Genomic DNA, 11,105 nt, shown 5'->3' with positions numbered 1-11,105 from the left:
TGTGTGTAGCTGGACTGGCAAAGAGAGCAAGGAGCTGGGAACAAGAGACAAAGAGAGAGGACAAGGATCGACTAAGCGAAAGACACCAGGTTGGTTAATCTTTTCATCCTTCTCTCTATACTTTCATAAAGGAAAACATCAAAGCTTTACTTTCAGTTGTTGCTAAAGACTGTCACCTTTAGAGTAGGGATAGGGTCATCCGCATCGGATACTTTTCCCCACAACAAACTGGCGACTCCGCTGGGGAGACTAGTATCTTGTTGGTGTTTGTAGTGTTTTGCTATTCATTTCTTGAAGAAAAGAGTACCAAATCGAAAAGCTTTTGACTATATCAAAAGCGAAGTAGAGGGTCTGTTACTCTTGCTCATTTGCTGAGCAAATTCAAGATTTGAAGAGCTTATCTACAAAAGACTCTTTACTCTTTGTGATAGCTTTTCATCCTCTTGATCATCCCTTAGCCTGTACTTGACCTATAGCTTTTTATTTCAGCAAAAACGGTGCATTTTTGAGCTTTTTATGACCCGGAAAACTTTGTAGACGAAACTCTCGTGAGTCAGTGCAGGCTGTCCACAGGCAGTCTGCATTACAGCGCAGGTGCTCCCTTCGGGATCTGCGCTGAGAGTCAAACTGGCAGACTAGAACCTGCGCTGGTCCAGTTAGCCATTGTCTTGCTCAGCTTTCCCTTTGTGTCTTGGCCCTGTTTTCACTTGTTTTTACTGATTGCTTGCTGGTCATTGTACTTGCTGTAAACCACTTCTCCTTGACATTATTCCGCCTCAGTTGTGTGATGAAACTGTGAATGTTCTTTCAGTATTTCTTGTTTCAGTTACAGTTTCCCATTGTGAAAAGCGAACCAGTATAGCTGTGGCCTCTTAGATCCTGAACTGTAAAAGTGTCTTTGTGATCTTATGAGCTAGTTTTATTATTGTTCATGGCTGTTTGAGTTTGTTTGTTTTTCACTTTATGGTTTGAATTCGTATATTTTTAGTGTTGAGACAAGTACCTGTAAAGCGTCTTTTCATTTTAGAAAAACTGGTTTGTTTACGCTTCAAATTGAATTCGAAAGTCATACAACAGTTTTCCTTTTGTCTACATCAACATTAAAGGAAAAGAAAAGAAATACATGCATCTTGCATTTGCATTTTTGATAAGTTTGTGTGTCTGATCTAGGAGAAAGTGCATTAGTTTGTGCTTGGTGCTCTGTGTGGAAAGATATTTTTTTTTCTCTCCCCTCAGTAGTTAGGATTTTCAAAGCTAAAAAGATTGTGAAAGCTTGCTTATCATTTTAGCTGCATTTAGGAATTTGTATCAATACATCTCGTGGTGATCCTGAAAGACAAACTGATAAACAAGATCAACTTAAAATATATTGAATGAATCTAAAAACGCATTGTAACATAACGCTCACAATAGAGGTCTAGGTAGAGACGTGTTCCGGCGTCATTAAACGTAGTGACTGTCGATCTCTACGAAGGTGGGTGATTCCTCCTGAGGGACGATAGCACTAATACGGACTTGTGCTCCCGCGTACCGTCGCGTATATTGGGAGACCCCTATAGGCAATTATCCTTTATCCTTAGGAAGCCGTGTCGGCCGCCCTACTGATCGCGATGCAGTGAACACAGCATTCACGAAGATCGACCACCCGTACCGTAAAACGTATTCTGTGGTTTCGCGAAAGGTTTGGCACACCCTCTGCCTAGATCTCCAGAGCAGTTTCTTTTGGCCCTTTTCAAACTCTATAACAGAAAAGGTCCAACCGAGCATTTGTCACTTCGGGCTCGTTAATACATCGAAGGCGACTAGAGTCATCTTTAGCTTTTTCTCGACTCTTAAAACATGAAAAAGCAAAGTTGTGTCTAAAAGCGTCTAATAAAATTCATTCAATACGGAAACATAATTCCCCTTTTTTGTATTTTAGTTGATCAAGTAATCCGCAACCGTGGAGGAAAGTCAATTAAAACTCCGTCGTTCGGGGAGACTCGCGAGTCAACCACCTTTGTCTCCGGAACCGAGAGTAGTACGGGCGAAGCGATCTCGCTGGACCAGGTCAAAATCTCCTTTTAAAGTTAGAACGGAAGTTCCAACAACATCTGAGATTCTGGTCACTCCCAATATTTCTGGAATCCCTGCCTCTATTGAAGAAGTTCAACAGCAACAGAAGGACAGTTGTACTGATCCTAGTCTGAAAACAAGTACTTGCATAACTGAATCAGTTCCATCTGAAACCGGTCCACAGAGTCTTGTTGTTCAAACAACTGTCGCTGTCGAAGCAACTCCTTCTTCGGCACCAGAAATCTTTTACGGGCCTGACGGTCTTCCTCTTCCTCCTGGTCTGATTGCAATAGAGGAAATCGTAGAGGACCAGCAAGCGAATACTCCAATTCATTTTGGAGTAGGTACCACTCTTTTTCCTTCTGCATCAGAAGTTTGTCTATCGCCATCGGAAGTTCCTGAAGAATCGTTAGGAAGTTTATTGGATAGACTTAAAATGTCTGAACAACCGTCGACATCTAGAACTGTGCCAAACGACACAGCGACAGCAGAAGCTCCTGCTGCCAATCCAACGATGTTTGCCGGCATACCAGCCGTCCCGACTAGCTCTCATCAGCTAGAAGGAGTCCACCCAGGGACTATTATGACAACTTGGTCTGTTCCAGTTTGCTCTTCCGATATAATACCCGGTAATTCTTATGTTGAAACTAGACAAATTGATCCCTTTGGGAATCATTTTGGGCCATCCAGTCCTCAAAGGCCATCTGTACCCTTGAGCTCCGGATTGTTACCGTATGGGGGGCAATATGCCCTTTCACTTCCCCTTTCGGGGGGATACCCATACGGCAGTTTTCAACCACATTCAGGTTTGACTGAAGTAACGACGAGTGGTTGGGTACCTATGTTACCCCAACAACCAAGAGTTGTATATTCCATGCAACAATGTGTACCTATGTCCAGTATCCCGACGACGCCAGCAATTGTAACAGTGTCGCAAGTTCAATCGATGCCTGTTGTATGTCAACCCCAAGTTGTAATGCAACAGCCTATTGACCCTGCAACACAACCACAATCGCCAACTGTCGGGACAACACAGATACAAACGGGAACTATAACCCCGCATCTTGGTCCGTCGGTTAGTGTCGCACAGCAAAACATGGCTTCACAACCATGGATGGTGCAATACCAACAACCTCAGTTTCAACAGGTGTACCAAGGATCTGAGCAACAGATCTTTGCGAATAGTGGGCAACCCTATATTCAGAACGGGTTAAATCAACCACTTTACAGTGGCCAAGCCCACCAGCCATATCAGTCATATCAACATCAGTTGCATTATGCTGGTACGCAAAGGCCTACTGCTCAGGCGATTCCATCGTATCCTGGGTACGCCTCGCCAAACCTGAATCAGCAGTTGCCATTCGTGGCGACCTTAGAATTACCAGATTTACATCGATTAACGAACGATCCAATCGCCTATGCCCATTGGTGGCCAGCGATTCCTCAGAAACTTCCTTCGGACATTCCTAAATTCAATGGAAATCCTGGCGAAGACCCATCGAATCATGTGATGACATTCCATCTGTGGTGTTCGTCGAATACCTTGAATGATGATTCGATAAGGCTTCGTCTTTTCTAGAGGACATTGACTGGTCCGGCGGCCAAATGGTATATTGAATTACCTAGAGCCTCTTTCGACAATTTTAGTTCCCTAGCCACGACTTTCTTAACACACTTTCAGTTACCTATAAGGTACGAAACTGGAACAGAGATCTTGACCAATTTCAAGCAGACAACGGCCACACATATATCTGATCATATACATGAGTGGCGTCGTCGTCGCAGAATGGTAAAAACCTATGTTCCGGATCAGCTATTAGCTGAGTGGTTTATAAAGTCGCTTCTGCCGGCAATTACAGAAGATGTGGCCAAGGGAGGCGTCGTAACAGAGGAGCAAGTTATTGCTCGTGCTCAATATTTGGACTTAGTGTATACTCAGTCGGGCACGCTCTATGATAAGATACCTGACGCCCCCAGACTGGAATTTTCAATCCCTCCTCCTCCCGGATCGAATAGTGACTCTCACGCCGGTGATGGCGTGATTGGAACTGCAAACGCTAAGTCGACAAGGGATTCGAATAAGAAAGCCCGTAAGACTTCGAATCAAAAAGCAAATCAAGAGATTCTTGCTTCGGAGGTAAATGCTGTATCTACGGATAAAGACAAAAACTCCAATCAACCAGGAAGCAAGAAGAAACAAAACAAAGGGAAGAAGAAGAAACAAGGTGGGTCATCCCCTCAAAAAACTTCTTCGAACCCTCCTGGGCAAAGGAAACAATTTCCTCCATGTCAAATATGCGATGAAAATCATTCAACCAAGAACTGTCCGTTCAAAGTTGAGTTAAAGAGGTTCTTTAAAAGTTCCCAAACTTCAGCTGTGTTGACTGATCCTTTTCCCGCCCCAGGTCAAAATATGGTTGATAGTGGAAATGCTTCCCCGTCTCAAGTGCTTATGCTGTCGGTTTCTAAGCAAAATGATGCTTTGATCTCGACTAGGAATAAAGATTATGGGAATCCGCCGGTGTCGAACGACAAAGGGAAAGATCAACCCAGTAGTTCGACAACAACTTCGGCAGAAGTTGTACCCCCCCTCACGCATGAATTAACAATAAAGCCACCTAAGGGAGTAGTCCACAAGTCGACATTCAACCCTCGCGCCAGAGCGGCGCAACACTATAATATAGTGGAGGATTTGGCCCAATCGCCATCTGCTATGTCGACTCTTGAGGTACTACAAAATTGCCCATCCCAAAGACAGGCATTGTTATCAGCGATTGGTGGAGTGGATCCTAAAGATTCAAATCTTGTATCCTTTGATCACAAAGGATATGATCCTCAGTTACCAGCACAATTAGCTTTCCTTATTCAAGTGAAAGCACTCAACAAAACTGTTCACAGAACGATTATTGATGAGGGAGCATCGACATGTATCATGTCGATGAGTTGCTGGAAAACTCTTGGATCTCCAACCTTGTCGCGATCTTCGACGACATTGAAAGCATTTGACGGTAGGTCATACACTCCGTACGGTATCCTAAATAACTTTAAGGTTGAACTAGGAGGAAAAACAGTAGAGATTGATGTTGAAGTCATTGATGGCAATCTTGACTATAACATCCTACTGGGAAGACCATGGATATATGCCATGGCAGCTGTAGTGTCGACATATTTTAGGAAGATCGCATTCCCATTTGAAGGAGGGATTACGATCGTCGACCAACAGAATTTCCTCCCTAATGGTTCACAAGTTACTGGAAGCATTCCCCTGATCCATGGAAGCGACCATTCGATAAAAGATATCGGAGTAGGCTTGCTAAAATATCCCACAATGATGGGAACTTTCGCGTTGCCACCTCCTTCCCATATAGTGGATATCCCGTTTGTAGCAACATGCAACATGGTATCTTCATCGAAGGTCGCAGAAGACAAAGTCGTCATGGATCATCAAGTGGTATTGCCACCTAGCCCTATTGAAATATTGTAGCAATCAATGTTTCAGGCATGGGAGGCGAGCCCAAATGAACGCTCGTCGAGCGTTTGGGTAGATAGGTCCGAAGAATATGGTACCCCATTAGATCCATGGTCAAAAGTTCATGGGACTGACGAAGGAATCTTACAATCAATGATGATTGAAGGGGCACCATGGAATGATCACCACCATCGTTCCCTTCTTCCAGAGTGTGAAGAAGAAACTTATCACGACCTATACCACCCTTCAGTATTTGAATTCCTAACAAATACTGTAAATACGGTGGATTCAGAGCGAAACCTATCCAATATTGAAGAGACCGTAGCCGTAAACATCTCGACAAAATCTGATGTTGTAGAGAATATTCATGTCGGCAAAAGTTGTTCCCCTTCAGAACTGGAAATATATGGTGCTCTCTTTCGCGAATTTAGAGATGTCTTTGCATGGTCATATGATGAAATGCCAGGCATTGACTCGAGCATAGTTGAACATGAGATTAAAATGTATCCTGATGTCAAACCAGTAAGACAACGGCTTCGACAGGTTCATCCCAAGAAAACCGCTGCCATTAAGGCAGAAGTTGAAAAACTTCTCCATGCTGGATTCATCTACCCGGTTCCTCTAACCGATTGGGTATCGAATATTGTCCCTGTTATGAAAAAACAAGGGACGATAAGAGTGTGCGTCGACTATAGGGATGTAAACCAAGCTTGTCCAAAGGACAACTACCCTACACCCTTCATCGACCAGATAATTGATGAATGCGCCGGATGTGAAATCTTTTCTTTTATGGATGGATTTTCCGGGTATAATCAAATAAATATCCGCCCACAGGACCAGTCTAAGACTGCATTCATCTGTCCGTGGGGCACATTCGCTTATCGAAAATTACCCTTTGGTTTAAAGAACGCAGGGGCGACGTTTCAGAGGGCAATGAATTATGCCTTCCATGACATCAAGAACATTGTTCAACCTTACCTCGACGATCTTCCGGCTCATTCGCGGAAGCGGACTGATCATCCGCGGCATTTGAGAGCGATATTTCTACGTTGCCGACATTACAAGATAAGACTCAATCCACACAAGTGTGTGTTTTGCGTCGGTTCTGGTTGTTTACTAGGCTTTTTTATCTCTAAAGATGGGATTCGTCTCGATCCCTGTAAGGTTTAGGCAATCATTAATTTGCCTCCACCTTCAAATTTGCTTCAGATTCAGAAACTCCAAGGGAAAGCAAACTTTCTGAGGAGGTTCATTCCAAATTACGCAGAACTTGCTAAAGGTTATACTCGTCTTTTGAAAAAGGATGTACCTTTTGTCTGGGACCAGGTTGCGCAAGCTTCCTTTGATGCTCTGAAAGATTGTCTAGTAAGAGCGTCATTAATGTACGCCCCGGACTATCAAAGAGATTTTAACCTGTATCTAGCTACAGCAGATACGACCATTGCGATGGTCTTAGTGCAAGAAGTCGATGGAATTGAACATCCTATTTATTATTTAAGTAAAAACTTAAATGATACAGAAAGTAAATATTCCTATGTTGAAAAACTAGCGCTTGCTGCTGTTCAAGCGATTCAAAGGTTTCGACATTATGTCCTCTTTAGGAAAACTACCGTTCTGTCAGATTGCAATCCCATGACGTATATACTGTCGCGACAGTTGCTTGGGGGCAAATATTCAAAATGGATAGCCATCCTTCAAGAGTTTGATTTAGATTTTGTAAAATCCAAATCAAAGAAAGCTCTAGTTTTCGCGGAATTATTATGCGATCTCCCATCGTCGTCCAACGATGAAACATCAGAAGAGTCAATCATGGATGAAAATTTGTTTCTGATATCAGTAAGCGATGAGTGGTATGGAGACATCATTGTTTATCTCCAAACCCAAAAATTTAGGCCTAATACCTCACACTCGGAACGGAAACGTATACGATACCAATCTAAAGACTACATGATCGTCGGTGATACACTTTACCGTCGTGGCGTCGATACGGTTCTGAGGAGGTTCCTTACCCATGAGGAGGCCGAAAAAGCCCTGAATGATTGTCATTCAGGCGCGTGCGGGGGGCATCAATCTGGATATGCAACAGCACAAAGAATCTTACGAGCAGGATACTTCTGGCCAACTATGTTTAAAGATTGCATAATAGCTGTCAGAAGTTGCCATGCATGTCAGATCTTTGATAGCAAAACCAGAAGACCACCCGCACCCTTACAGCCGATAGTTGCTGTTGGGCCCTTCGCCAAGTGGGGCATCGATTTCATGCAATGTAACCCCACCTCGACCGGGGGCCATGGGTATATTATATTCGCTGTTGACTATTTTACCAAATGGGCCGAGGCGATGTCTACATTGGATAACACTGGTGAAACAGCTGCCCTTTTCTTTTTCAATCATGTAGTCGCCAGGTTCGGCATTCCGCAAGCTATAGTGACAGATCATGGATCGCATTTTCGCAATCACATGATGGTTGAGTTAGCTGCCAAACTAGGGCTATCACACGACAGCTCTACCCCGTATTATCCACAAGCCAATGGACAAGTTGAGGCAATCAACAAGGTCCTGAAGCGTATGTTGCAAAGGATGATCGGGGTTCACAAGAGAAGATGGCATCTAATCCTGTATTCAGCATTATGGGCTTACCGAACCTCGGTAAAGAACGCCACTGGGTTCACACCATTCCAATTGGTGTATGCCCTAGAGGCAGTATTACCGATCCAGTGCGAAATTTCGTCTCTTAAACTCGCAATTGACCTCCTCCCCGGAACCTCAGAAGAAGAGGCTCGTTTCTTGGAATTAATCCAATTGGATGAAAACCGTCGTGACGCCGCTTTGGCGAACGAAGCCCATAAGAAACGAGTCAAAGCACAGTTTGACAAGAATGTCAAGCCTCGCATCTTCTCTGAGGGTGACTTGGTTTTGCTTTACGACCAAGAATCCGACAAATTAGGAGCAGGAAAATTTCAGTCCTTATGGATGGGTCCCTATATTGTTAAAAGGGTGTTAGCAAAAGGAGCCTACGAGTTAATGGATTATGACGGAATACCACTGGCGCAACCCCGTAACGGGTTGTACCTCAAGCGTTACTATGCCTAAATAGTAACCTGAATGCTTTTGTTGTATTTTGTTTTCGCTAAAATGTTTGTTTCGGTAGTAATCCACCCTTCTCGTTTGTTGCAGATGTCGAATTATTCTGATACATATGTGGGATATGCCGACGGAGCGAGTCGTAGTACGCGGAATTTGTCCTCCGCTGCCTGGGCCATTTTTGATCCAAGCGGCGAGTTAGTGAGTTTCAGAGGTGTGTGTATTGGACGGTCAACAAACAATATTGCTGAGTATAGTGCGTTGATCGAACTCCTCTCTGATACCATCGCTCATGGTATACGCCGACTAATTTTCAGGCTAGACTCACAACTTGTGATACTACAACTCACTGGTATATGTTCGGTCCGCAATCCAGCTATTTATCGTATGTTTCTAAGAGTTAAGATTTTGGAAAGAGAGTTTGATTCAATTCAATACCAACATATTTCCAGAAACTTGAACACATTAACAGATTCATTAGCAAACTATGTATTAGATAGACATTTACAACATATATAAAAGGAGATGCATCGGTGCTATGTAAGTGGATCACAAATAAACTGAAATAAACTCCGAAAATCAAAATATATAAAGCTGTTTATAGTTTGTACATAATGTGCTGTAATCAAAACAAAATTGGTCATATGACCTAGAACTCAAAAAGATGCTAGGGGGCACCCTAGCCTAGTGGTGCTCATGAAAGTACGTCACGGTCTGTGCGATCATGCGCAAGAGACGAGTCCATCGTCTAGGCACGCCAATAGTGTGCCGCTGCAACTGTAAAACTCGTCAATCTGTACATCCGGAAGACCACGAGTAAGGCTCTCAACCTGCTCCTGCACAGCTGCAAGTATCTCAGTATCACCAAGGTCGCGAATAACAACTCTCCTAGCAGGCTCTGCTGCTGGGGCAGCAACTGGCGATCGCGGACGAGCTACTGGACGAACAGGACCTACATCTGCATGCACCCAAGAGTTTGATCAGTTTTGAACAGTAAACATCATGAATAAAAACAATAAACAGTGATATGGTCAGAGATTTTACCAATAGCGCCCCATTGCTCGCCATCCGGAAGCACCAAGTCCGGATCACCTCGGTAATCCATACCCACATATGGATACTCAGAAAATGCCATCTCCTGACGCTCGAACCACCTAAAGAAGGACTCAGTGAATGTAATATGAGGTTGACCAGCATGCCGGGACATATGGTCAACCCACCTCTGCATGCGTGGCTCGGTCGGAGAAGGTACATCAAGCAAGATGTACTGAGGTTGCATCAATGGGATTTTCTCCAAGACAAAGGCAGTCAGAATAGAACCAAATCCAAAGTTCTTCAGCCCCCCGTCCTTTACCTTGGTCAATTGACTTTTCATCTGAACAAGTACTGCATCACACCAGTTAAACACTTTCGGTTGGAGACACTCCAAGGCGTGCTGCATATAAGATCTGTTGGCAACATGTAAAGCTGCGCTACCGGCCATCCTACCAATAGTAAATAGAATGGACCTGAGAGACCTGTCAGTAATGTCACGGATATTGATATTGCCGTCTTTGCTCGGCTGTGAACCTTCCCGGCAATACTGACGGATATAGTGTCTGGTGGAAGTAGTCCCTCGAGCCGTACCTGACAAAGAAATGGGGGCACCCCGCCTTGACAACCCAGTCAAGAAGTACATGTCCTCTATGGTCAAGGGGAAGGACTTCCCCCTAATCTGGAATACTTGGTTAACAGGATCCCAAGCATTAAGCATATACTGCAGTAAAGAAATCTGTGCTCTCATGCTAGAGATACGGAAGAACTTCAGCAGGCCACAGTTCCGAAGCGCGTTCACCGTGACTGGGTCATGGAGTGCAACCATGTCCTCTGCTTCATGTTCTCATTCTCGCCATGTAAGGGACATTTTGTCCAAAGTTCCCTACAATCAAACAAGAGAAGGAGTAAGTTCCTGATTTTGATGAAAATCTGGCGAAAAATCATCAAAAAACTCATGCAAAATCAACTTTTTTTAGGCCCAGCGCAGGCAGAGAGTCTTCCCCCTGCTCTGGAACTCAGTCTGCCTTAAGGCTGCCTGAAATACAACGCAGATTTCGAAAGGGGAACCTGCGCTGATGCCAGGGCACCCTAATGAAACCCCTGGGGCCCAGAAACTCTGAAAAACATGCATGAAACTGAAAAAGGAAACCATGAAAGTGAAGGGCTAAGGTTTAGCTCCTACCTGGTCCAAACGGCGCCGAAAATCGTCCACAGAATCTCCTGGAATCAGCTGGTGAAAATCAAGGAAGAAGAGGCACCTCCAGAGCTCCAACAAGCAAAATGCAAATGAAATGGTAAATGAGAGGTAAAAACCCCTTTTTATGACTTTTTACGCAGTTTAAAGTTAAATATTAAGGTTATAATCTCGTTTTCATGCAAATATTGTCCATTTCTAACAAAATTTGTTGCAGCAAATGAAGATGAAGTACTACATTTGAAAAGAGAAAAGCTAGTAAAAGTA

This window comes from Pinus tabuliformis, chromosome 3_2 (assembly GCF_031772625.1).
Source record: "Pinus tabuliformis cultivar Carrire ecotype Pingquan chromosome 3_2, CPIR1, whole genome shotgun sequence".
In the NCBI taxonomy this organism is placed as follows: Eukaryota; Viridiplantae; Streptophyta; class Pinopsida; order Pinales; family Pinaceae; genus Pinus; species Pinus tabuliformis.
This window is presented reverse-complemented; position numbering follows the sequence as displayed.